Raw genomic sequence first — 27991 nt, forward strand, 5'->3', positions numbered from 1 at the left:
CTCCATTGAATGAAACTCCACTTCATCAGGATGGGCTGTTGTACACGTTCATGTTTCAATGGAGCTGCTTGAGTTGAGATGTTTTTCATGTCAGGTTTGCTTCCTTTGATTGAAGGCGAGCTACACCGGTACTCTTTTCAGAATTAATGTAATTTGTGATCCACACCATTTTCTCAAGATGAGTTTTGGTACATGTTTATCATGGGCGCATGCATGTACATGCAATCCTTCGTTCTCAATTAGTCAACCATATGAAGCGTCTATTTTTGTGGCTCGGTGCCATATAGGCTTAATTGTTTCTGAGATGTTGACTGTGGTACCGTATGTTGCTTTATTGTTGCTATCAATGCATCTAAGTTATGACGCATTTTTTCTTTTGCTTGGCAACATATATGCATCAATTTTTCTTCTTACTGTTACAGGCAATTATCAAAAGGACATGCCTGTACAAAAAGTCAATGATTCATGTGAACTAGACGCCAAGGTCCCTTCTCATCTCCAGCACACATCTATAACAAGCCTCACAACGACCTCTGAACCCTCACACAGATGTGTTAAGGTTTGAAGCCACTCTTTACTGGTTTCTGCTCCAACAAATGCATGCCTACATAACAGGCATCAGACTTCCTCTGAACTTTATACTGAATTGCAGTAAAACTGTTAGTATTACTTATTTCATCGCCCTACGTGTTTTCTTTAAAAAAAACTACATGCTTTTCTTTAAAGCAAGACAACATTTCTACTTTAATTGTTTGTTTAAAACTTGTAATGTTGCTTAATGACTGACGACAATGGTTTATTATTATATGCAGTTATATAACTTCTTTTTTGAATGATACTTTGACACAATAATGACTAAATGACCATTATATTTAAACTACAGAACATTGTCAAAAATCAAGGATTATTATTATTATTATTTATGTTATTTTTGAAACATCTTCTTCTTATTCTTCTTAATATTAATAATAAATGCCTAGCTGTTTTGTCGTGAGATCTGGTGGTCAGTATTTATAGTCACAGATTTATTTGGCATGATATTAAATTTAAAATTAATATAGACAGATATTATAATTGTTTTATTATTAAAATGTAAAACTTTCTTTTTCTTATATTATAATTATTTATTATTATTATTATTACTATTAATAAATAATAACCAGTACCAAGATCTAAATGGTCACAGATTTATTAGACACATATTACATGTAAAGTTAATATAGACAGTTATTTTATTATTAATATTATTATATTTGTAAATATATTAATAATACTAACATTTTGCAGAGTTATATTGAGATCTAAATGGTCATATGTAATTATATATAAAAATCTAGCAATACATTTTTAATTGGTTTGGACACCGTCTAATTGTTAGGCTGCACATATCTCATATGTTAATTTTAAAAAGTTAAATGGGCTACTTTTCAAAAAAGAAAACAAAAGAAACATCATTATTGGGTGAAATTCCTTAGAGACCCACCAAATGGTGCCATAAAGCTGACAGCTGTCAATCAGTAAAAAATATGGTTAAACCAATTATTGGACTGCCTGTAGTTATTGTCTGATGTTGATTATCTGCCATCATTTTCATGTGGAACTGCATCTGCATAAACTACAGAAACATACTTTTGACAAAGCTTATCAAGCATCACAGATCTTTTATTTATATGTAACAGCTTAAATTTTAGGGCATTAAATCGATTTACAAATGTATCATTTTCTTAAGCTTATACTGTATGCTGCAGAAGTGGCGTAATGAATTGTAACTATAGCTATTAATTTCTTTAAAGTGCTTATGAGTTCTTTCCTCTTAATAGGCTAGAGTTGTTCTCAAAGTTCCTGTGATATCCTGCGCACAGAAAGATGGCATCAAAATGCTTAGAGCAGAGATCAAAGGTGAGTTTCCCCATTTGAATTTAAATTCAAAGACAAAGATCATGAAACCTGCAACGTATCAAGCTGATCTGTTTTGTCAGCAGCGACACTCAATCTGGCTGTCATTCACACCTCGCTTTCCTGTTTAAAGCAGCTCTGCCGCTTTAGCTTTGAAAAGATTTGTATAGAAAAATCTGCCATCCAGACTGCATGGATTTTCCCCATTAAAATGTTAACTAATATACCGCCGCATCTAGAGAAAAGAGGCGCAATATGGGGCCAATTTGATTGCCTGGAGAGGCTTGTTCAAAGCATGCTTCAGACTCGCTTGTGTCTGTGATTTTTAGCTCTCAGCCGTGTGGATTTTGAGTCTTGAAATGAAAGCTGTAGCTGGTCTCACTCTGTCTTTCTCAGAGGAGGACCCCCTTCAGAGAAGTGCTGAACATACATCAATCAATGTCATTTTCTTTGGCACGTTGGCCAAAAACTTCTCCCAGTCTGCCAGACAAGGGGTAGGCTTCTATAAAACCTTCAAATATTCATTTGAGCATTGGGGAAAGATACATATTTTTCAAGGCTCCATGCTGTAAAACAGATGGAGGAGAAGGTCTGGGTGATAAAGCTTAAGCAGGTCTTGATTTTTATTTATTTTTTTATCTCAGTGTTTGTGTATGTTCTCTATAATGGCTTAATATATAAATGTTTTTTTTTTTTTTTTCATCATTGTGACCAAACAATCATTATAGCTAAAAGTTGTATTGCAAGAAACAAAATGCATTCAAAGTTTTTAAAAAATTAGGCATGTTTCCATGCTGTTTATCACAAAATTGCTATATGCACCAAAATGACTGTTTATATACAGTAAATGTCTGTATTTATCTACAAATATAATATATATATAATGCCAGAAACAAAGACACAGAAAATAGACTGAAAATAAGAGTTTTGATTATGTGCTTTCTCTGTCCTAATGTGTAATGATACTTAGTATTCAAATAAAAGTGCATTAAAATCATTATGATTAGCAAAATTATCATGAATATATAAAAATGTTTAAATCAAGACACAATTTAAATGTTTGTTTTAAATAATGTCTCCATGCTGTTTTCACAAAATTATCATTTATATGCACCAGTGTAATGATGATTATTTCCATATTTATCTACAAATACTTTGACTAAAACATTTTAATATATGACCAATGCCGCAGAAAGACTCTCACGTGAAAAACAGTGAATAAGAGTTTTGATTCGTTGATATTATAAAATCTTTGTCCTATAATTCTCTTGAGACAAAGATCACTAAATCTAGTGATGCTCACTAACCAAATAAAAAGTGCATTAAATCATTGTGATAAGCAAAATATATATAAAATATATATATATATATAGAATATATAAAAAAAAATTAATGCAGGAAGCAAAATGCTGTCATTTTTGTTAAATAACAAGTCATGTTTCCATGCTGTTTTTCACTAAAATTGTTACTTATATGCACCAAAATAACTAATTGTATATTAATGTCAGTACTTATTTACAAATATTTTGGCTAAAAAGAAATGAAATGCCGCATATGTGCTATTAAAACATTTCTGCCTTAATGCTCTCAAGGATAAAATATCTCTAAATTAATCTATGCTATTAATGATGCATCATGAATATACATCTATGACAAATTTCAGTTACGTTTTAAATTACTGCCACAAATGGGGTTTTTTAGGCATTTGCGACTTTTGTTTTTTCTCTCTCTTTCATAATCAGCAAAGTCCTACAATAATCGATTATGAAAATAATCAACAATGAATTTGATTATCGATTAATCACCTCTGTATACAATACACTAACATTTGTCAGTCCCTTAACTGAGCACAAGTGAACAAGGAAAAACTGTCCAAAACATAAGTCGACAAAAAAACATTTTGTTTAAATAAAATAAAAATCAATACAATTTTTTTTTTTTTTTTTTTTTTTTTTTTTTACTGATTGATTGGTAAATCAATTAAATAATCGAAAGATAAATCTGATATCAGAATAATTAATAGTTGCCCCACTTGTGGTTAAAATTCAAGTCTTTTTCAAGCATGATGTGGCAAGTCACATCTCATCCATTTTAATATGAGATTTGTCCTAACAAGTAGGAACTGACAAATGATGCATGACAATTTTTAAGGGGTCATCGGATGCCCGTTTTACACAAGTTGATGATTCTTAAGGGTTCTAAATGAAAAGTCTATAACATACTTTGGTTATAAATTCTCAATGGTAGTGTAAAAAACACCTTCTTTACCCTGTCAAAATCAGCTCTGTTTTCAGCACGCTGATCTAGTTCATGTTTCTTTAAATGCTCGTGAGCTCTGCTGACTCCGCCCCTCTCTTCCGTGGAGTGATGAACAGACCATAGATATGTGTAGATTCCCTATTCGACTGCTCCAGATAGGTTGACACGTCAGCCATCTCGCATTCACCATAATTATTAATGAATATTCATAGATATACAAGTGTATAACTTGCTGTTGTAGACCCACACAGTCAATGCGCTCAAAGATTCGCAGACTGTTCCAAAAATGGCGGATGGCTTACTTATCGCGGCCCATAGAAACAGTCCATAATGAGGCATCTGGGTATATACATCTATGGAGCATACTAAACTTCGGCCGCAAAACCGGCTAACTAGCACATTATTAGGAAAGGCAATTTGCAAAGATTCATAAAAAACCCTTATACTCACTTCTTCTGTAGATAAAGCTGGATCTCAAATGATTCGGGCGAACATAGACGTATGTAGATCGAGCATCGATCATCACAGCGAAAGTAACGTTAATCCTCTGGGTCTTCAGCGGCTGAGATGTCCGCATTAAATGGTGACTGTTATATTCATTATTACATCCAACAACTAAACACTTCAATCGCTTAATCGGAGATATCTTGTCTTCCCCTGCACCGGAGCTGATACAATTACAGACAGCTCTCAGCTCACTCAGGGCGGGTCTAAGATAAGACGGTCTTGTCAATCAACCATCGTGGGAGGGGCCTGTACAGAACTACGTCATTCTGACAGGAACCTCAGAACAGCCTGATTTGAGAAAGGGGATTTTAAAATAGGGATTAAAAAAAACACTGGGTGGATTTTTATTATTATAGGATGGATGTGTACACACACTTCCAACACACATTTATGTTCAAACAACTTGAAAAGTGAATTTTGGCGATGACCCCTTTAAAATCTTGTCATGCTGCATCTAGTTAATATACAAAGTAAGGCTATAGATTCATTTTCCAGAAGAGCCAATTCAAGAACCATACTTTTTTTTTTATCCCTAAAAGCGTCTTTTAAATGAATAATCAGTTTAAAAGGTAATTTACGGTTAAAATGTGAAATATTCTCTTAAATGCTGTTGAGAAAGCTTCTTTGTAGAAGTGGATTAGATTTTAACAGTATTAAAAAGGCAATGAAAAGAATCCAAGTACATGAAAGCCCTGTCATCTATGAGGCAAATATTTCTGCCTGAATTCACTGACTTTGAAAACAGGTCATCTGATGTAACCTCATTTATGTGAAGATGGTTTGAGAGGGTGCAAAGCACTGCGGTTGTATAGCCAGTATTTTTCCGCAACACAATGGTCACAGCTCAGATCATCTCCCCACTGACAGACAATGGCTTGGAGAGAGAAAAACAGCCTTGAGAGACATGCCTTCAGTCAAAACTCAGCCATTTACTCCCCAAGGATCCTCTTTTGTGTCACCCACAAAATGTTCTGTTGCTTACTGGAAAAAAAACGTGCCTTGTCATCACTCGTATTTCCAGGAATGGTCTAAAGTTCGGTTCTGAATCTTCCTGTTCTCAAAGATGGAAGTCGAACATGGTGATCTGCAATTATTGTAGTCGTCATGTGCAACAGCAGTCGTTTCATTGTACAACAGCAACATTTTTGAAGTGCAGCATATAAAACAACTTTTTTGACAAACAACCTCTACTTTTCTTTGCTGTTGCCAGGAGCTTTTTGGAAGACGGATTATAAAACTGTCATTTGGCATGGGTAACAGCGATTCTTAAAACAATGGCACAAGATAAAGCTTTGAATTGATGAGCTATCATGATACTTGGCAGCTTCTATATAATAGAGCTAAATATTATCGGTCTAATCTTTGGATATCTTTGAGCAAGGATTAAACTCTTAGATACGTTCTGTAAATCAGCTTAATTTATCCAGATGCTGAAGTCTAAAAATAATCACAAGTTTGAAGTTGTTCCTGAATATTAAGGAATGAGATGCCAGTTGATTGGTTAGTTCTTGCCATTCAAGGTCATTGTTAGTGGTGTTTGCCAAGGCAAGAACTGCTATTGCTATAACTCATATTAGGGTTGGGGAATTGAATAAACCCATTTGAATAAACCCACACAAGATACACATTGATATCTTAAATCACGTGGCTTGTTGTGGTGCTGTTATGTTTTTAAAGAAGTAAATTTATGGTCGCCTGGTGGGTGATAAAACAGGCTTAGAAAATTCCATATACTTGATCTAGGGACAATAATAAGGAAATAATACAGGAAAAAAAAAATTAATTCTATTGAACCGTTAGACCACGCATGTGCAAAAAAAGTCATAACTTATTTTTCTTTTCTTATGTCTTATTTTTTATTTTTATTTTACATATTTTTATATATCAGGCTTTTCTGGTAAATGTTTTTGCATTTACAATCTCAGAAGAATTTTTGTTTTAATTCTTTTTTGTTCATAATGGAATCTTTTAATATTATTCTGTGGTATTCTGTCTTAATGTGAAAGGAAGCAGGTTATTAATAATAACATGCTTTTAATGTACATGCACACAGTATATAAATATTTTTAATAATACAAATTAAAGTAAAATTATCAGTGCCTGCTCTTACAAAATGTGTTTTAGTAAAATATTAAAAAAATTTATTTACATTTTAATTAAATAATTTAGCAAGCTGCATATATTAAAAAATTCATATAAATATAATTTCTTTCTCTTATTAAATATATGAGATATTTCTTATTCTTTTTTAAATCATTTAATTTATGATTTAAGTTATTTACTGAACATTTTTATTATGTTTGGTATAACACATCATAAAATGAATTACAACAATTGTTTTTTTGTTTTGTTTTTAGGATGTTGTCCTTTTGGCAGACTTCACCATCAAAAAGTCTCCATCTTTTCTCAGAGACAAACTACATCCTTGTCAGCTAGAGATGGATGGCAAAGATGCTTGTGTCTATGTGAGTGTCATCTGTTTGCATTTTAAAATCCTTACCATTGTCGTCTTTTGCTGCAAACTATATTTCTTACTCTAATATCTTTTTTTTCTCTGTTTATTTTTGTCCATGTATTTTTCTATATGGATGTGTTTGATAGGTATGTCCCTCAGCCGCCCCCTCCCATGGTCCCTCCAGTTCAGAGGTGCTGTATACATTTCTTTAAATTACAAATCTTTCCCACTTTGTCCTAATACCATATATGCGGTTTATCCCTCAGAGATCAGGGAGATTCTTTATGTAAATTGGCTTCTGTCTATTGGCTTTTGTCAATTTGTCTCTGTCTGGTTGTGTGATTAGTTGTTCCTTCACTCGAGTACAACGTCCTTTTTAATTTGCAAACTTCTTTTCAATTTGCTTTAGCCAGATCAAGTGCTTCAACACTACATGCCTCTAGACACATGCAGTCTAGACTAAATGAAGATGAAGTCAGGGAAACTAGCTCAGTGTTCATTTTAATGCATGCATTGGATTTGTTGACATTAAAACAATGTTTTTGCTTCAACACAATGCATTGCCATCCATTTGTTAAGTAATGTCTACAGAAAATAATGTTGCAACAAGGCATTGTTTGCCACAATTGCTGTTGTTAACGCTTAATTTGTATTAAAGCCAGAATATTTGTTTAATGGCAATATTCCTCTATTTCTTTGAAGGCCAAATACACTTATGTTCCCCTAAACAATTTAAAGCCCAAGACAGTGGTGAACGTCTATGGCGTGGTGACCTTCTTCAAACAGCCTTTCCCCTCTAAAGGTTCAGGCCAGTGAATTTCCTTCATCTCAGAAAGGCTGTAATAGGCTCTTCCACTGTTATTTGAGCCCTCTGGAGAGTGAGGTCAGAGAAAAGATGACTTTCTAAATGACTTTCATGGTCACTTTCAAAATAGATGTCAAAACAAAGAAAAAAAAACTCTAATGGATATCAGGATAGTTGAACTTTTCTCTCAGAGTATGTCATGACAGAGACTTCTTCGAGGCAAGTTTGTAAAATATTCTTTGCACTTCAGTGATCAAATAACATTTCAGAGGCAACCAAAACAAAACTGAGACCTTGGCGTGTGCTACTGACCGTGAACAATGAGGTTTTCTCTGCATTGTTTGCATGAGATTATTTATACCGTAAAGTCTTAGAATGCATCTGAAGAAAAGGTGACACAAACCAATTATTGGCAAAACACTCTCTCATGGTGCATAACCATACTAAATTCATGCAAATACACTTTACTTCATTGATCATGGCTTGGATCATGACATGTAATGTGGGATAAAGTGCCAAAAATCTATCTCTGGCACCCTCAATTGGTTTACTGAAGTGTCAGTGTTTTGATAAGTGGACAGAATGTAAACACCCCCGTTCAGTGTAATCAGGAGAGGAAATTGTGTATCATGTCCAAAAGGTAACCAATTGATCTTTGATCAATGCTCAGTGGGGTTGCAGCTCCTATATATATTGACCTGTAGATATTCTCAGTCTTGAAATGCTAAACATGTCTTAGGCAAAAGCAGAAAGAACTCATACAAATGATGTTAGTGAAGGCAAAATTATCATCAAATTAAACAAAAATGCAAATTGTGGTAAATTGTTTCCATTAGTTTCATGGATTCAGAACACTCTGTAAGTGATTATAAAAGGTTGATGAAGGTTATATTTGGTCACTATAGTCACAAGCATATCACTCATGCTAGAGTTTTTTTTCAGTCAGTACCTCATTATTTGTCACTAGATTACTGCTCTACACTAAAGATCGCTGATCAAATGGATGTTAAGTGGGCTGCAACATCTTCTCTGAAAAACTGGAGGATCACCCAGTCATCTTCTGACTGAGTGGGGGATATTATCCGACTTCACAGATTTAAGGTAAGCAGATTTGGCCTGTTTATTTGTTCCTTTGAATATTAAAAGTCGGCCCAAATCACATATTTGCTATAAAGGATTAGTTCACTCCAGAATTAAAATGTCCTGATAATTTACTCAACCTCATGTAGCAAATTAGCTCAAAAGGGAAATGTATATAAATAATTACAATTATTATAATTAATTACAATTATTTATATCAGCCGCCAGTAGTAACTGTAGCAGAATTAAATTGCCATCATCTAATCTCATTCGTCCAGCGAACATTCAGTGCAAGTTCATATCAACTCTAAGAAAGGATATTTTCATGGCCACAGAAAATACTTTCCTAAGTATTAATGCATTAGAGCATGTAGTAAGGTTCAGAAATCGTAAAGAGACATTAATTTGCAAAGCAGAATCAGAAACTCATGTAATTTGTGCACAAGAGTTTTATTAACTAAACACTAACACAAACTAGTCTAACAAACAAACATACAATCACTCATACACGGGGAAAGTGTCAAAGAACCATCAGGAAACCAGAGAACGACGCTATGAAAAGAGTCAGTTAACCACCTGAGTAAAACCATCAGCGCTGTTTATAACGGGGTCTATAGCTTATACCAAACCTCTATTTCGTTTAGTTAAATGTACGATACTTGCATTGCCTTGGTCATTGACTGAGTGTCCGGATGCAGCCTCGGATGAAAATCTTGATGGTTTAAAGGTTTTGGACTTGCGATCATCATTCTTCCTGGTTTGAAGAGTGATGCATTCCACAAAGATGTTCTGACTCGATGGTGATTGGGAGTTTCTTTCCAGGTGAAAAGTGAAGAAGAGTTACGAGACATCAGCTGAGATCCGAGGATCTTTTGTTGAATGGAAAGACAAGGCTGCAAGGCCTGGCCCAAAAACTTAAGGGTCCAGAAGAGTTCTAGCTCACATCCTCGTCTTCTCAGAATCTGAAAGATTGCAGACTGGAGCCGGGTGATGATCTCACTGATTATTGTGATGATGTTACTGATCATTTCCTTGTATTGTGCATGCTGCGTATTACTGATATTAATTATATGGCTCCACGTTATCGTCCGGGCAGAACTATTTTTCCAGCCACCAAAGACAGATTCACAAATAACCTGCCTGATTTATCTCAACTGCTCTGTGTACCCATAAATACACATGAATTAGACAAAATGACTAGCAACATGGGCACTATCTAGAGTTCTTACCAGGTCAAGAAAATATGATCATATTACCCCAATTTTACAGTCTCTGCACTGGCTACCTATTAAGTTCCGTATCATTTACAAAATATTATTACTTGCCTATAAGGCCCTAAATGGTTTAGCTCCTGCGTACCTAACTTGTCTTCTACCACGCTACAATCCAACCCGCTCCCTAAGGTCGCAAAACTCTGGACTTTTGGTAGTACCTAGGATGGCAAAGTTCACTAAAGGTCTTCCTGATAACATTCAGGGTTCAGACACACTCTCTCTGTTTAAATCTAGATTAAAGACACATCTCTTTAGCCAAGCATTCACATAATGCATCTTATAATAGTGTACTGCAGTTATATCTGATCAAATGTACATTATTATTATTCTTTAGCTTGGGTTTCACAATCCTGCAAGAGTTTGGCTTCACCCTTAACTAAACACACCTGAACCTACTAATCAATACTAGGCATTTCTAGACTAGGTGTGTTGGCAGTAAACTTTGCAGATGGGCCTTCCATGAACAGGATTGGACACCCTTGTTATATAGAAAAGAAATGCAAGGTTATGTCTGCCAATTGTTGGAAAACATTCTGTTTATAAAAACAAATGTTAAGTTTCATTATGAAACAACTTGGGTGCTCTTCCTGCAAGAAAGCCTGTCCTACGGAAGCAGTAAACCCATTTGATCAGCCTACAACCACCACCACGAGTGTCCTCTGTGACGCTGTTACTATTAATGCCTGTTAGAACAATCCAGCACAGGAGACCCACGCACCCACTCCAGCACCTTTAATGATGAATTAGGTGTCAGGTAGGACTCTTGTGGGCTCTTCTCATGGCTTATTTGAGAGGCGTTCACTCCTCTTCAGTCTATTGATTGCGTTTGCTGCTCTCACTTGAATTCTGCCCTCCCTGTTTCCATTGCAAAAACCCATCAAAATGTCCTCTCCAATTGATTGTCTTATAACGACTTTTGAAACATATAATCTCAAGAACTAGTGGCAACATTTCTGTCTTCTGCCGTCATCCTTTCTATGAATATTTAAACAGGAGCAGGGCTTTTATGCTACTTTTTGAAGGCTCAGATTCTTTCTTTTCTTTTTTTGTTAATATATAGTTGTTCCCATGACAGTTGAGTGGCCAGAAAAAAACTTTTTTTGACACCTTCAATACACGATTAAAAGCACAATGAATCATTTTTATTATTGTACAACTACAGTACATATTCAATTCATTGTTTTAATAGTTTGAATAGGACGCTGATGTATGAGTGTTAGTTTTTGTTTTAAGCAGTAAGCCGTTTTTATTTGCCTCTCAGCATAATGGTTCTTTTGAATATGTACTGTGTGGATTATGAACAAAGGTGGGTGGAGTGGACCGAGTGTTCAAAAGAGGAAACGGCGAGATGCTGACTATTCAGGTTCTTGAGATTCTATGAAGCCATGTCCCCTACTGAATTCCTTCATTGTGTTTCTGTAATTAGGATACATATGAAATTTATCTAATTACTTCTTCTACTGTGAAGTTTCAGAGAATTGTGATCTTTAGTTAAAGATCTTGAGTTCTTCATATGGTTCTCCTGTATGTGTTGCCTCCCCTATGCTGTGTCAATGCCAAACAACAGGCCTATCCATCACTTGCTGGCCATGATGTTGTTAAAGCATCTCTTCAGCCACAAACTATCAGTTAGATTGACAGAAAGAAAGATATCCCAATACATCAGCTGCCCTTACTTACAGATAAAGAAACTGGTCTTTGCAGATAGTTGTAGGATTTGTGGTGAGATGTATTTACGCCTGTGCCATCTCTTATTTATAATTTCATCATGAACTAGAGCTTTGCATGGATGAATGCTATTTCATAGTGACATTATCTGAGAGAGTACCAAGCTTTTGACACTGTTTGCATATCACTGCTTTTGTGATGTAAATCTAGAGTTCATTTTACATTTTATTTGCTTAACACTAGAAGAGTGACAAACTAATATATATAGCTTGCTGATATTATCCTCATTCTGCTCAGCAATGCACAAGCCCAGTAGTATGAAGGTTTCTTTGGTTATGAACTTTGGATATTTGGTTTCTAAGAGTTCTTAAATAAAATTATGACCTTCACCTTTAACTCTTGGGATCCTCCTTTGAATCCACACTTTGGTGATGTAATGCTGCATTTATTGATGGGTAGTAGTCTGCTGTCCAAGCTTGTATCAGTGGAGACTTTGCACAAGGCCAAAAAGAGCAACTCTAACTCTATGGTCTCAGGGACATCATAGAAATGTGACAGCAAATCCACATCAATAGCCATTTTTCCGCTGTCAGACCATGTCTAACAACAAGCCGGACAGGCCAAATAGCCTCGTATTTCAAGCCACGAGGCCAAAATCATACTGCGTTTCCACTGTTGGACCAGTGCTACTCTAAACTCACCCTTAAAGGGGTACTGTACCCTAAAATAAAAATTACCCAATAATTAACTCACCCTCAAGCCTTCCTTAGTGCATATGACTTCTTCTTTCAGGTGAATGCAATCGGAGTTGTATTAAAAATGTCCTGACTCTTCCTAATGTTTCCTAATGGCAGTGAATGGCTGTTGAGATTTTGAAGTCCAATAAAGTGCATAAATCCATCATAAAAAAAGTACTCCACACAACTCCGGGGGGGTTAATAAAGGCCTTCCGAAGTGAATCGATGCATTTTTGTAGGAAAAATATCCATATTTAAAACTTTATTAGCTGTAATCTCTAGCTACTGTAATTTTCTTAAAGACTTAAAGACTTTAGCATTGATATTTTATATACCATTGATTAACAATTTAAAAAATTACAAATTTATTGCATCAGTATATATATCAAACTGAAATGTATCATTTCACATAAAAAGAAAACACACGTACTTGTTTAGTCGCAGCTGTCTTGTTTATTTGTGATGACAGGAATACACAAAACAGCTCCATTAGGGCTTTTACGTCCAGATGCGTGTACACATAACACAGTAGAAAATGTTTGATAAACCCTCATATGTTTGTCAAATTTCTTTTGAAAGAATGAGCATTTATATTACATTTCCACAATGTATGGGGGAGGGGGGGGGGGGGTATATATGCAAATTCATTCTCTGCCAGCAGGATGCGCTTTTAGAGTGGGAGAGATTTCACCAGTAACGGCTGTACACAAAACAGCGCTCCGCGCACAAACCGCTGCTTTATCAGGCATTACAGGAAATATGAAATGAAAATGACATCGAAAATTTCCTTCAGAAATACAGTGATATAAAAACACCCGCGCCAGGTTTTGATTTTGAAATGTGCAGTGCTCATGTTTATTCAACGAAGTCAAAGCCTTTTTGGAAATAAAAAATACCCTGGTCATTGGCCCCGAGGAAGTCCCGACGAGGCCTGGTCAAGCCCCAGAAGTGGCAGTGGTAACACGACTGGCACTGGCATGCATTAGTACGTTCACTTTTGGCCCGACAGTGGAAAAGTGGCTAATTTGTTTGTTTTGCATAGTGCCTATGCCCACAAGAATGGCGTCATCATGGAGCAGCACCATATTACGTTGCGGTCTGTCTTTGCTCTTTGGGTGCTTTGCTTGAGAGCACAATGGCTAGACAGTTCAGCCCTTGTGGGGTTTAAAAGCCCATTCACACCACACAGACCAACTCCGACGGTCACCAGATTACATTATATCACACCTAGCAATTCCAAGACCCAACAAACACCGATTCAACATGTTCAATAAATGCCAACCACTGGCAGCAAATGCCAACAGGGATAACACACAGATCTGACAAAACCAGACAAATTTGTCTGTTGCCGTTTGTCTGTGTCTGTCGGTGCGGCGTGAATTGGCCAGTGTAAATGTGCAACATTTGCCAGACTAGATCTTTACCCAGTAGAGCACCCCTTGTCTAGCAGAGCCAGAATTGTGGACACTTGGCCTCCACTTTGCAGTTTATTCTTGCTAGGAACTGCTGGTTTAGACATGTCTGAGCAAGATGCAAAGCATCCAACAGGTTGTTAGGAAATTGAGAGACAATGAATTAGTAGGGTGTTCATTAATGAAAGTATCAGTAAAATGCACTGATAACAAAAACGTTGGAGGAAATTGCTGTTTTTATATGGTAACGTAATACCCAGTGATCAGAAATGCAATTTATCCACTAAAGATTGCATTGAGTCAGAATATTTCCCCACCATTATCAATATCCTAGGCCGTATCGTCTCTAATATTGTGTGAAATTGCTTGAGCTCGGTGTTGAGGAGGGAGAAAAAGCGAATAAAGCCAGCCATTAGGATTAAGTGGTCTGAGAGAGATAGCTTTATGAGAGAGGAGAGAGAAGGCCAAATCAATACGGTTGTCACGGTGGACGAGGGCCTTCATTGTGGGGTCTGCACGCACACACTTTCTTGACTTCGACTTATATCATATATCACTCACCCTATAGGTGTAGTGTGGCACACATTGAAGGAGACATATATTATTTTGTTTTATTACAAATCAGCAGGGAAGTATCACTTTAATGATAATAAATTTGTGCTATTTTGACTTCATTTTGTTCATCATTCTTTGTGGCGTCAAGTTTAAAGGCCTATTTTAGTCAGTGTTAGTGTTGCTGTTGTGGTTTTTTTGGGGAGACTAGAATCTCTTGAGGAATCTCTGAAAACATAGAGGAAACACCAACTCTTTCACCTCTTGGTTTTCCTTGTCTGTCTTGTGAAATTGTCTCTGTTGCATGCTTTTTGTGCTATTTGCATCATCTGAGTCCCAGGCCAGTTGCCAAATGCGCTGGTGTCATCTCGCTTATAAACTGGGGAATGGATGCCTCATGCATTAATAATAGAGATTAAAGTAGTGCCAGACGCTGCATGTGTACAATATGGAGGACAAGAGTCACTTTTACTGCAGGATTTTTGAACTCCCTAATCCGGAGTATTTAAATTCAGGGCATCACTTGTCTCAAACCATTTGAGCTACAGCAAGTGTGATACTTCTAATCATGTGGCTTGTTGAGGAGAGGTGAGCTATTACATTTCTAAGAATGATAAAACCGTTGAATAAATTCAACTGAAGGAGGGACCTGAGCCACGGGACCAGAATATCATAAGCTTAAATAGGGGTGGGCAATATGACCAAAATCTTATATCATGATATGAGTAATTTTATTTCATGGTAACGATATACATCACGATATAGTTATTTCTATAACTATATCGGCTTTTAAACCGCAATGCTTAAAAATGCATGCAAACGATATGTTTTTTGTGGCCATGTAGCGTCATGTGATCATGTAACTGTGATAGAGACGATAGTCAAAAATCTGTACCGGTGGACAAATTTCTACCAGTTAATTGTGTCTGCCGGTATATCGCCCACCTCTTTGTCTGGTGTGAAGATGCATTTTGCTTGATCCCATAACGAGTTGCTGTTTATACTGGGGATGTCAACGATTAATCAACGATCGATTAATTGTCGATAAGAGATGCAATCGATTAAAGCTATCAATGGTCGATTAAGCAGTTCCATTTTAAAATAATTTACTAATGTACAAAGTACGCTTTATTTTTATGTGATACAAACTTTAAAAGTACATTAAAACAGATACAATACAAAATTCTTTTGTATTGAAATGCAGTAATAAGTCATGTTTAATTATAATTTCCCTAGATAATTGTTTCATATCAGGCAATTCGCTTTGACAGGGCTGCAGACGCGAGCAGGACAGATACAGTGGGGGGGGGGGGGGGGATTATTTGATCCCCTGCTGATTTTGTACGTTTGCCCACTGACAAAGAAATGATCAGTCTATAATTTTAATGGTAGGTTTATTTGAACAGTGAAAGACAGAATAACAACAATAAAATCCAGAAAAACGCATTTCAAAAAAGTTATAAAATGATTAGCATTTTAATGAGTCAAATAAGTATTTGATCCCCTATCAATCAGAACGATTTCTGGCTCCCAGGTATCTTTTATACAGGTAAGGAGCTGATATTAGGAGCACTCTCTTAAAGGGAGAGATCTCCTAATCTCAGTTTGTTACCTGTATAAAAGACAACGTGTCCACAGAAGCAATCAATCAGTCAGATTCCAAACTCTCCACCGTGGCCAAGACCAAAGAGCTGTCCAAGGATGTCAGGGACAAGATTGTAGACCTACACAAGGCTGGAATGGGCTACAAGACCATCGCCAAGCAGCTTGGTGGGAAGGTGACAACAGTTGGTGCGATTATTCGCTAATGGAAGAAACACAAAATAACTGTCAATCTCCCACGGACTGGGGCTCAATGCAAGATCTCACCCGTGGAGTTTCAATGATCATGAGAACGGTGAGGAATCAGCCCAGAACTACACGGGAGGATCTTGTCAATGATCTCAAGGCAGCTGGGACCGTAGTCACCAAGAAAACAATTAGTAACACACGTGAAGGACTGAGATCCTGCAGCGCCCACAAGGTCCCCCTGCTCAAGAAAGCACATGTTCAGGCCCGTCTGAAGTTTGCCAATGATTCAGATGAGAACTGGGTCAAAGTGTTGTGGTCAGATAAGACCAAAATCGAGCTCTTTGGCATCAACTCAACTCGCCGTGTTTGGAGGAGGAGGAATGCTGCTTATGACCCCAAGAACACCATCCCCAGAATCAAACATGGAGGTGGAAACATTATGCTTTGGGAGTGTTTTTCTGCTAAGGGTACAGGACAACTGCACCGCATCAAAGGGACAATGGATGGGGCCATGTACCGTCAGGGCCAGGGCATTGAAAATGGGTCGTAGATGGGTATTCCAGCATGACAGTGACCCAAAACACACGGCCAAGGCAACAAAGGAGTGGCTCAAGAAGAAGCACATTAAGGTCCTGGAGTGGCCAAGCCAGTCTTCAGACCTTAATCCCATAGAAAATCTGTGGAGGGAGTTGAAGGTTTGAGTTGCCAAACGTTGCTCAAAAACTTAATGACTTGCAAAGGATTTGGAAAGAGGAGTGGGACAAAATCCCTCCTGAGATGAGTGCAAACCTGGTGGCCAACTACAAGAAATGTCTCACCTCTGTGATTGCCAAAAAGGGTTTTGCCACCAAGTGCTAAATCATGTTTTGCGAAGGGGTCAAATACTTATTTGACTCATTAAAATGCAAATCAATTTATAACTTTTTTGAAATGCGTTTTTCTGGATTTGTTTTTCTTTTTGTTATTCTGTCTCTCGCTGTTAAAATAAACCTACCATTAAAATTATGGACTGATCATTTCCTTGTCAGTGGGCAAACAAAATCTGCAGGGGATCAAATCATTTTTTCCCCCACTGCATATTAATTCCTACAACTTGTTAATTCGTTCCTATGACATATTCATTTGTGGCCACTGTCCATGTTTCATTAATTTGTTCCCTAGAAAACCCATGATTTAACTGAAATGCGGGAACAATTTAAGTCATATTAATAAATTCTTAATTCATGGCCACAAAATCTTTCATTTGCCCCCACAGTAGGCTATGTGAAAACAGTGATTAAAAGTGAACAACAATAAAATGGCACGCTCTCTTCATTTTATCAAATGGTCATAATCACATCCATTCATTTTACAATCCTGCTACTATCCTTTTATTTAAACTAAAAACCCCTTTCATTCAGGTGAGGAAGCTGGTGTTTTGAGTGGCATTTGCACATCCTGTCACTATTGCAATAGATGAATTTTGCAGTAAGGTCAACGATTAATTGATCGAAACGACAATCAATTGACTTCCCTAGTTTATACCTTGTAGTAATATGAATCTCAAATGTGGCTTCTCTGACCACTTGTCATTGGATTTCAAGTAAATGGTGTGCGATCTACTAAACATCCTAAATGCATGAGCACCTGCAGCTGATGCAGTATACTGTGACATCCTGCCTCGATACACATGTGACTATCAATTATTCATAGTGAGAGAGAAATCAAGCACCTGGGTTAACTTAACACCCAGACAGCCCCTGCCTGTAATCGCTTCAGACAGTCAGCATATGACACTTATCCACTGAGAATGTGTGTAAGAGGATGTGAATGAAATATCATGGCTTTTTTATTTGTTTTGTTGGCTTCATAGGACACTTGTTCTGCAATAGGCTGAGACTAAGTGTATACAGTATGCAAATTTAATGAATCGGTGGGTTGCCTGGGCTCTATATAGAAATATAGCATTGGGCATTTATAGAAAGATCTTAAAATTTTACATCAACCATTTATCAGTTATCTGCCATGACATTAAAATAATGATTAGTATTGCCCAGAATTTTAATATTAGTGTATCCCTTGTTTTAACTGTCTAACAATTCTGTCAGCATGCATTTTAAAGCATTCTGCTAGAAAAAAAAAAATGTAATCTGACTATAATGATGACCCATCCCTATTTTTAATTAAATCAGTCATTCTCATACTGATCTGAAATAATAATAATAATAAAAAAGTCCTCAAATCTAAAATTATTCCACACACACTTAAAAAAAAACTGATATTCTTAGCACTCTTATTAAATATGACTTGTGCAAGCATGTGGTGGAGCACTTTAAGAATTTTCAGCTGTCAGACGATGGAGGGTCCGTCTTAAGCACAGTATTTGCTGACAAAACGCAGCACGTCTTTGAAAAGAAAACCGAGCGCAGAGAGAATAGCTGCAGAGTTACAGACTCTTTCAGAAATCTGCACAGCTAGTCTGTTTTTTAGAGGCTTGGGAGCCCATATTCCTCAGCCTGGATTGGAGAAATAAAAAAGAGCAATGTTTTTATGAGTACAATATTAGATAGTATTGCTTCTAAAGGAAAATTACAGTTAAAAGTCCACATGAAATTTTACCTTATGTACCTTTGTAATACACGCATTATGAAATTTTTTGTAATGCTATTTTGTAAAAATAACTTGCTCTGTACTAAACCAACCTTATTTTTAATCTGATGTCAGTAATATGGATTATTTGTGGATGTTGTTCATGTTAACTTAAACACAACTTAAAGCAGTAGTTTAAAAAAAATAACATTCTGTCATCATTTGCCTACCTTACCATAGAAAATAATTTAGAATATAGAAAAAAATTAAATAATAATAATAATAAAGCATTTAAAAAAAAAAAAAAACTTTAGTTAAATTATTTACATTGTAAATTTGAATTGTAATTAATTGTGAGTTACACTGTATCCAATATAGATGGCCAAAAGTGTATGTTCATCTGGTCGTGTAATACTTCATTATGTTGCTAAACAAAGCTTTTTCTCCCATCTGGCCAGCGCCATATGTTTTTCAGTGCAATACCTTTAATATATATTACATTTATACAGTACATAAACTTTAAATTGTAAACTCAAGGGTTTTTCATTATTAGTCAATGCCTTCGCAAAGTGCTTTCTCAAATGTTCTCTTTGCCTGTATTTCTTCATGTTCAGTGGCGCATGTTTTACAGGAATTGGTTCGTTTTAGTGAAAGGCAAGCTTTTCATGTTTACGAAGCATGCATTCATTTTTTCCATATAGATGAGGGTCTGGACAAGGTTTGTGTTATCCAGCTGCACACATCAACAAAGATTTGTGTAATGGAATTTTCCATGTAGGATGAGAGAGTTGAGGAACGTTACAGTTTTCCTGCTGCCCTTACCAGCACCATCAGAGGAGCTTCACGCCAGCTACAGCACACCTGTGCCGAGCAGCCCGGCTCCTTCCCCTGCTGTGCGTAACCAACCGTGCAGTGAGCGTGAGTAGGAGAATAGCAAGTATATGTAGATTCGTCTCCACCGATAGTTTTATGTTCCAAGCCGTTTCTCAAGGAAAATGTTGCAAGCCTGATCGGGATGTACGAGTAGTTCATCCGAAAATGAAAATTCTGTCATCATTTACTCATTGTCCCATAAACCGGTATGACTTTTTCTGTGGAGCTGCTGATTCTCCTACACTTTTAGAAATAAGTTTTTTTTTTATTATTGGCATCTGTGGTTCCATGAAAAACCTTTAACACTCATTCCACAAAAGGTTATTTTGTTTTTATGTTAATAAAAGGTTCTTCACACTAAGATAAATAGATAAAATAGACAAATAGGCTATTCTGTGGAACCTCTCTGTAAAAAAAACCCTTTTGGAGCCTTTATTTTCAAGAGTGTAGAAGCTCCTTTTGCGTATAATGAAAGTGAATTGGGACTGCAGCTTACAAATATCACAATCATACCACAGAGGTATCATACAAGTGATTCATGCAACTTGTGCGCAACTTGTTCCAAGTCTTCTGAATTTGTACCATATCTTTATCTGATAAATGTACTGTACAAATCATATAGACTAAGAATGGCACATCAGCATCATTTGGTTCTTATTGTGTGTGCAGATCAGTTGCCATTGACATCAGTGAAACTTTTTTTTTTCATCGAGTATTTACTTAAATTTGGTCTGTTTGTAGTCAAATGACTTCAAAGTTCTTTTAATATAGAGAATGATTTGTAAATGCATAGTAATAGTTGCATACAAAATGAATTCAGATCAAGAATCTGAATTTGTAAGAATGAAATAGGTTGAAAATGTATGACTGAGGAACAAAAAATGTATCATTTTTTGCTACTCCTGTCTAATTTTTAGGTATAACTGATTTGAACCATTTATCAGAGTGAATAATGACTGAATTTTAATTTTTGGACTATTCTTTTATATTGAGTTCAGATAGCGTTTGTGATGTCTGTAATAAAATGGTACTACACTCCCATTTATTTCCATTCCTGACCAGATAACAGAATACTGTGTCAGTCATATCTCAAGGTTGTGTGTTGAAACTAAAGTAGATGTTTCATGAATGATGGTGGCACAGACTACCACTGTGATATTCAGTTCTTGTCTGATTGTTTGTCCAGAGAAAGAATGCACAGGTCTGGGAGTTTAGTGTCTGTTTTTACTGCTGGATATGATGGAAAACATTTGGTTCTCTCTCAATGGATCCAGCCATGTTTCTTCAAGGCCATTTTTATCACTCCAAGTTCTCTTTTTAGCTCCAATCTCACACCCCGGTTTTCAGTTGTCAGCTTATTCTCAAGCAAGATGGTAATGAGAAGAATCAAATTTGCACTCGTGGAAAACAAGCCAGTTTTCTTGAAATGTGGTTACCCACCTTGTTCTGTTTATGAAAAAAGTCTGTTTCAATGAAATATTGATGCTGAATAACTGACGCCAACATTCAGTTTGTTCAAATTATTTGGTTTGCACCTTCATAATGCTTTTTTAGGCTGTATAGAAGCACTGTCTAGAGGCTGTGTCGCATCCAACCAGTTCTTGTGAATGCCAGCACTTAGGCTTACTTCAAATCTCTGAACAAACAGAGCCTGGGTGGTGAATTCAGGTAAACAAAGACATGGCTTTTGCCCGAAAACTCAAAGATGGCGTCAGAAGCGTACAGCGATAGGAGGACTCCCAGAACCTCATTGTAAATGCAGAACAGAAATCTGACCCAATCTGTTTGGAGGTGTTCTGATATCATATCCTCTTCTTGACTCGTTAAAGACTCGTTATGAAGACGATCATGCATCTATTGTTGCGCAAGAGTTCATTAAGTGACTCCAGCTCTCGCTGTTTTCATGTTCCTTCTAATGATCTCGAGGGACAAACATTTATTTCTTACCATCTTACTGTAATGTTGCTCAACTCTGATGCCGTAGCTCCCCCTACTGTACTGATAATTAAACGCTTGTATATATTTATTAATGTAACAGACAATAGAGTAAGTCTAGTAGTGATTTATTTATTTTTTTACAATTTTTCTTGTTTAATTTTTTCATCATTAGTTACATTTATTTTTTTACATTATTTCATATATTACTGTAAAAATATCTGCTCTGCCCTGATTCCATCTTTAATTGCATATTTCTGTCTGAATGGATTCATATCTTCAAATGAAATTTCAACCTAAAAAAGCACAAAGTATAGTCTTGATAGTCAAACATTATTTCATTATTTCACCCATGTGAAAGTAATTGCCCCCTTTAGGTTTGAAACACGGTAAATGGTTACATTTAGTTGGTAATTAGTTTTAGGAGACTGAACACAGACGGGCCTTATATCTTGTGTAAAGTGGCCATTTTAAAGCTTCTACATGTTTATAATGATGTGTTAAAGGAATGAGGGGAAAGCTGAGTGGTTGCAAAGCCATTTCTGAGGTTATTAAACTTTGTTGAACCACAATGTGAGTTGTTAACACAAAATGGAGAAAACTCAACAAGGAGGAGATTGCAAAATTTGACTTAATAGAAGAGTACCAAGCCAGAAACCACATCAATACTGGATGATCTCCATGAACTTTGGGATCATAGTCCATGGACAGACGAGTTTAAAACGTTTTAAGAGGAGATAAGTTGTCTTGTATCTGGATTCTGGAGATCTGTAACAATGTGACATGTATAGTGAAACATATTGGTGCTGCTTTAGGACATTAATGACTTGCTATTTTTGAAAGAGGCATGAATTCTGCTATATACTATAGACTATTTCGAAGGAGAATGTCTGAATATCTGTACTCAAGATGAAGTGTAATTTGTTGATGCCAGACAGTAATCCAAAACATGGACACATTTCTGTCTGAATGACTAAGAAGAAACCATTTTTGGAAAATGTTTTGGAATTTTATTGTTAAAGTCCTGCCTTGAATCCTGTTGTGACAGGACCTGAAAAGAACAGTTTGGACTTAAAGACCTACCAAAAACAGTTCAACAAGACAACTTGAACTGCAGTTTCTAGGTTCATCAGTTTTTAGAATTGAAAAAGCTAATGTAATGAAAACATCTTTCTGTTTGTGTTTGCATTCAGCCAGGCACATTCCTGCGGTTCTACAATCTCCACACGCTCCTTCAGAGAGCCCCAGATCAGCCTGAACACCTCAGTTTCCACCTCCATGGGGGGACGTCATATGGACGAGGTTTACGCAGCCTTCCTGCAGAGAGCCCTGCTTTACAGTCCCTCAAGTGGTGAGACTAGAGACCACAATGTCTCTATTTTGCATTTTCTTTCAGTTACCAAATATATTATTGGCATAACAAATTCAATTAGTGACAGAAAAGAGTGTGGAATCTTAAAATGTTTTTGTCATTAATGTTACTTAATTTTACCATTTTTCACACACACACACACACGCACACATACCATTCAAAAGTTTGGGGTTGGAAAGATTTTTTTTTTTTAAATAAGTCTCTTATGCTCACCAAGATGACATTCATTTGATTAAAAATACAGTGAAAACATTATTTTAAATATCATTACAATTTCAAATAACTATTTTCTATTGTAAATTGTCAAATGTAATTTATTCCTGTGATGCAGCGCTAAATTTTGAGGATCATTGCTCCAGTCTTCAGTGTCACATGATCCTTCAGAAATCATTCTAATATGTGATCTGCTGTATTTATTATTATTATTATTATTATCAATGTTCAAAACAGCTGTTCTGCTTCATATTTTTTGTGGAAACGATGATAATTTTTTTTCAGGATTCTTTGATGAATTGAAAGTTCTAAAGAACAGCATTTATTTGAAGTTATTTTTTTAAACATTATGAATGTACTTACTGTCTCTTGACCAAATGAATACATCCTTGCTTTATTTACATACTGATACCAAACTTTTGAACAGTAGTGTGTGTGTGTGTAATATTATATAATATGCAGTCTTCACATATAGGAATTTGCTGAACTCATGAGCATTTTGATGGCAATATAATTGAGACACTCTATAAGTCAAAATGATTTACATTAAAAAATTACTTCTGTGGCCACTTAGCTGTCTATCTGACATTCATGTGATCATGTCTCTCTCCTCTTGTTTCTCGCTTGCTCTCATTCTCTCTCTCTATACTGAGCCATATTCAGTGTGCTGGAGAAACATGTGGACCTGGATGAGTATGATGAAGTGAACGATGGCACGTTACTGGAGATTTGGTACACGCCGCCAGAGGCAGTAGGTTGGTGGCGCCTCTTTTGGTTTCCAATTTCTGTCCAATTTTGTGTCATGCTCAGCTCGCCCTCATCAGTATATGCTTATGTTTCCTTCTAGTCTTGCCAAATGATGAAGAAACAGGTATAGATATTATTAAGTTTAAGATCTCCTCGAAGCTTTTTCTGCAACAGATGAATAAATAAGGTAAGTACGCTTGAATGATTAAATAATTTTATTGTTATCATTTCAGATGCAGATCAGATACAGGACCTTCTTATACAGGTAAAAAACATTCACGTCTTACTCTACAGTAAAAGTGAAAAGTAAATCCACAATATTGGATTCATATTTGGAGAAACGGCACATGCAATCCACTAAGCCACAGCTCTGACAAACTCTAATGTAAATGCTGATATGTCTATAATGATTGTTCAGTGCAGACGTGTGAGCACAACACGTCCGAGCCCGGGTGAAGAAATACAAGCCTCAGCAGTTATACCAGTGCCTGAAACTCTTCTGCTCCAACTGTAAAACAATGTGAGTCTGACACTTTACACAACCCACTCTTGACTCTCATGCATGAAAAGAAATGTTGTAATATTGTTTTTTGTATACTTGGTAGTTGTTTAATGCTTAATTGCACCACTGTAATTTAATACACATTGCAAGATAAAAATCACAAAACAAAAATGAATACAACTAAATTGATTTTTAATCTTAGAATAGTAGTTCCTGAAACATTATATTTTGTGTTTCACTCTTGAGGAGCAGATTTGAGCCTCAGATTTGTTGTTCTAGATTTGCTGTATGTTCTGTTTGCCACCTGGTGGCTGTTTAGTGCAATAAAACTGCAAAAAAATACATTTTTAACTTTGTATATCACAATCCTAATAAATAAGCTTTTTCCTTGTTACATTTACACTAGCATTCAAAACTTTGTTATTAGTAAGATTTATGTTATTATTCAGCAAGGATGTATTAATAATGTTTCAAAAGATTTCTATTTCAAATAAATGCTGTTCTTTTAAACGTCATGTTCATGAAATAATCCTGAAAACAATCTGCATGATTTCTACAAAAATATTAAGCAGCTCGACTGTTTTCAACATTGATAATAATAATATTTTTTTCTTGAGCATCAAATAAGCATATTAGAATGATTTCTGAAGGATCATGTGACACTGAAGACTGGAGTAATGCTGCTGAAAATACAGCTTTGCATCACAGGAATAAATTACATTTTAAAATGTATTCAAATAGAAAACGGTTATTTTAAATTGAAAGAATATTCACAATATTACTGTATTTTTAATCAAATAAATTCAGCTTTGCCATCACAGGAATAAATTACATTTTATATTCAAATAGAAAAAAGTTACTTTAAATTGGCATATTATGTTTTTGAATAAATAAATACTGTCTATGTGAGTATAAGAGACAGAAAAAAAACTATTTTTTATTCCAATATGTTGCTGGCAATGTGAGTAATTACAGTAATTACCTTTTTTCATAAACATTAAAAATCTTAACAACCCCAAACTTTTGAACGGTAGTCAACAGTAGCTTTTTTTGTATGTGGCAGGAAAGATGTTCCCGATGACAGTACTGTTGCTAAAGTCCTTCGGGAGTCTGGGCCGCCACTTCATCAGCAAGTTCTAGAGAGCCTGGCAGAACCATCTCAGTGCACATATCCAGAGACATGGTGGGGGAAAGCACTCACATGCAGCTGATATTCGTCGAAGGTATCTCTGACTATAAAGAGAAGTATTTTTATATGTATATTTGAATATTTCTTTACAAATACGCTTTGTATCTACAGGAACGACGCTGGATGAGATTTGCGTGTTATCACGGGATTACAAAAACCTGGTTCCCGTGAGATCAGTGAACGGCAGGATGACTCTGATGGATCTCACAGCTCCTTTCCTGTTCTCTGGAGACAAAAGATATTACGGGTACGACGACAAGCTTACCTGCTTCATTGTAAACTCCCCTGGTGTTCAACGTGTACATCTATTATCATGAAAATATGTGTGTGTGTGTCTCAGGTGTAAGCAGTGCTCTCTGAACACTTTTCAAAACCCTGTGTTTACTGGAGTGGAGACCTGGGATGAACAGGCAGTTGCTGAAGGTACTTCTTTTTTTCTTTTTTTTTAAATAAACTATTGCATCATTTATTTTGACTATTAATGCCAACTTTTACCTGATATGTTGATTTTTATTTTTTATTTTTTACAATAAAGCAAATAAAACAGTAATCAAAATGATTTTATTTTGGCATACAGCACCACAAAGTGTTATCTTAGTATTATGAATATACTGTTAATGTTTTTATTAATATTTTGTATGGGTTTTTATTTTTAGATTTTCTGTTTTCATTCTGTTTTCAATTCAAATATAGGTTCATATAGTTTTTTTCCCCTTCAATTTTTGTTTGCGCATCAAGTTAAACTAAACTAAATTGAAAAATGTTGCTTTGGCAACTTGCTGAAATAAAAATATTTTTTTATATTTAATTAGAATTAACATATATTTTATTTCAAGTAACAGAAATGTTTTTAATGGGTTTTAATTTTACCTTTAGTTATAGTTAACTATAATAACCCTGCACTAAGTAAATCTATTGTATTGTAATGAAATGCATATAGACTAAGAAGAATTTTAGATGCCACTTCAGATATTAATATCTAATATTTCTGAATGCTGACATTCTTAATCATTTATTCATACAGAAATTACATAAATTACTAAATATTATAAAATACACTTCATTCTATTTAATATTACAGTAATTTTCCCTTATTATTCTACTTCTTATGTTAAAATTACATTTTTGTATCATACTTGCTACCTCAATTGAAATTTAAGAACTTGAAGGCCTTGGCTTAGATCAAAATAACATGTCATTTCAGTTTTAAAATGATCAGTAATTAAATTGAGGTATTTTGTTGGTGTTGCTATTTATTATTTCTTTGTTTTGTTCATTTTAATGAGCCTAGTTCTGGTCAGAATTATACATACTAATACAGCAGGTGTATTTTCAAAAAAGCTGACCCAGGCATCACTGCAATTTTAACTTCTTTTTTTTCTCTCATTTTTTATTTTTATTTATTTATTTTTAAATCTCATATGATGGTCCTAGTTGGCCTAAAAAAATAGGACACTTCAGCTACTCTTGAAAATGTACGACTGTATATTTAGACAGTTGATCTGTGTCTCTGTCACGCAGCTCTGGGAGTTCAGCTGATGCAGTACAGATTGTTAATCCAGTTTGAACTGGAGGACCAGACTGACACATTAGAGGCTCTGCTGTGGGAAAACGCTGTGAGTGTACATATATGATTACAGATATTTGTGTTGCATATAATTTGTATAAATATTGTGTATATAGATTTTTTGTTGTTGTGCAAAACAGGATGTGTTTTCAACATTTGATTAAAGAACTGCAATTATTATTATTTCTAAAAGCAAAAACATCTCAAGTTAAAATCGTGCAAAGTAGTCTCTCTTCAGTAGAAATGCTTCATACGTGCATCAGCAGAGGGTGCTGTTTTCTATTCAGAAATAGGTTTGAGAGATTGCCTCAGGCAGTCAGGATTTGCAGGACAAGATTCAGACCATCATGGACACAATTCAACCACCAGACAGCAGTTTGGGTAAAGATTTCATTTCCTATGAATATTTTCTCTAAATTCCCACATTATTTAGCGTACGATCATGTTTTTTCTCTCTGTACTGTCTTTGTAGAGGAGCGTCCATGGCTGGATCTTTGCCTCTCTGTCTACACTGTAAAGGACAACGACAGAAATAAAATTTGCTATCACATCACTAATACAGAAATGAAAGAAGAATAGAGAAGTTATG

The 27991-nt window shown here is 35.7% G+C and overlaps 1 pseudogene across 1 annotated transcript; it reads left to right on the top strand.

The window, feature by feature from the left end:
* Positions 1-439: 439 nt before the first annotated feature.
* On the top strand, positions 440-27981 carry LOC306866601 (protection of telomeres protein 1-like; annotated as a pseudogene). The gene is made up of 17 exons: positions 440-559; positions 1821-1899; positions 2293-2390; positions 7020-7127; positions 7264-7308; positions 7820-7925; positions 8890-9023; positions 23006-23163; positions 24061-24152; positions 24245-24268; positions 24577-24664; positions 25710-25869; positions 25947-26082; positions 26176-26258; positions 27357-27457; positions 27705-27783; positions 27875-27981. The product of its transcript is annotated as a protection of telomeres protein 1-like (transcript).
* The last annotated feature ends 10 nt before the right edge of the window (positions 27982-27991 follow it).

This window comes from Barbus barbus (genome assembly GCF_936440315.1).
Source record: "Barbus barbus genome assembly, chromosome: 48".
Classification (NCBI taxonomy): Eukaryota; Metazoa; Chordata; class Actinopteri; order Cypriniformes; family Cyprinidae; genus Barbus; species Barbus barbus.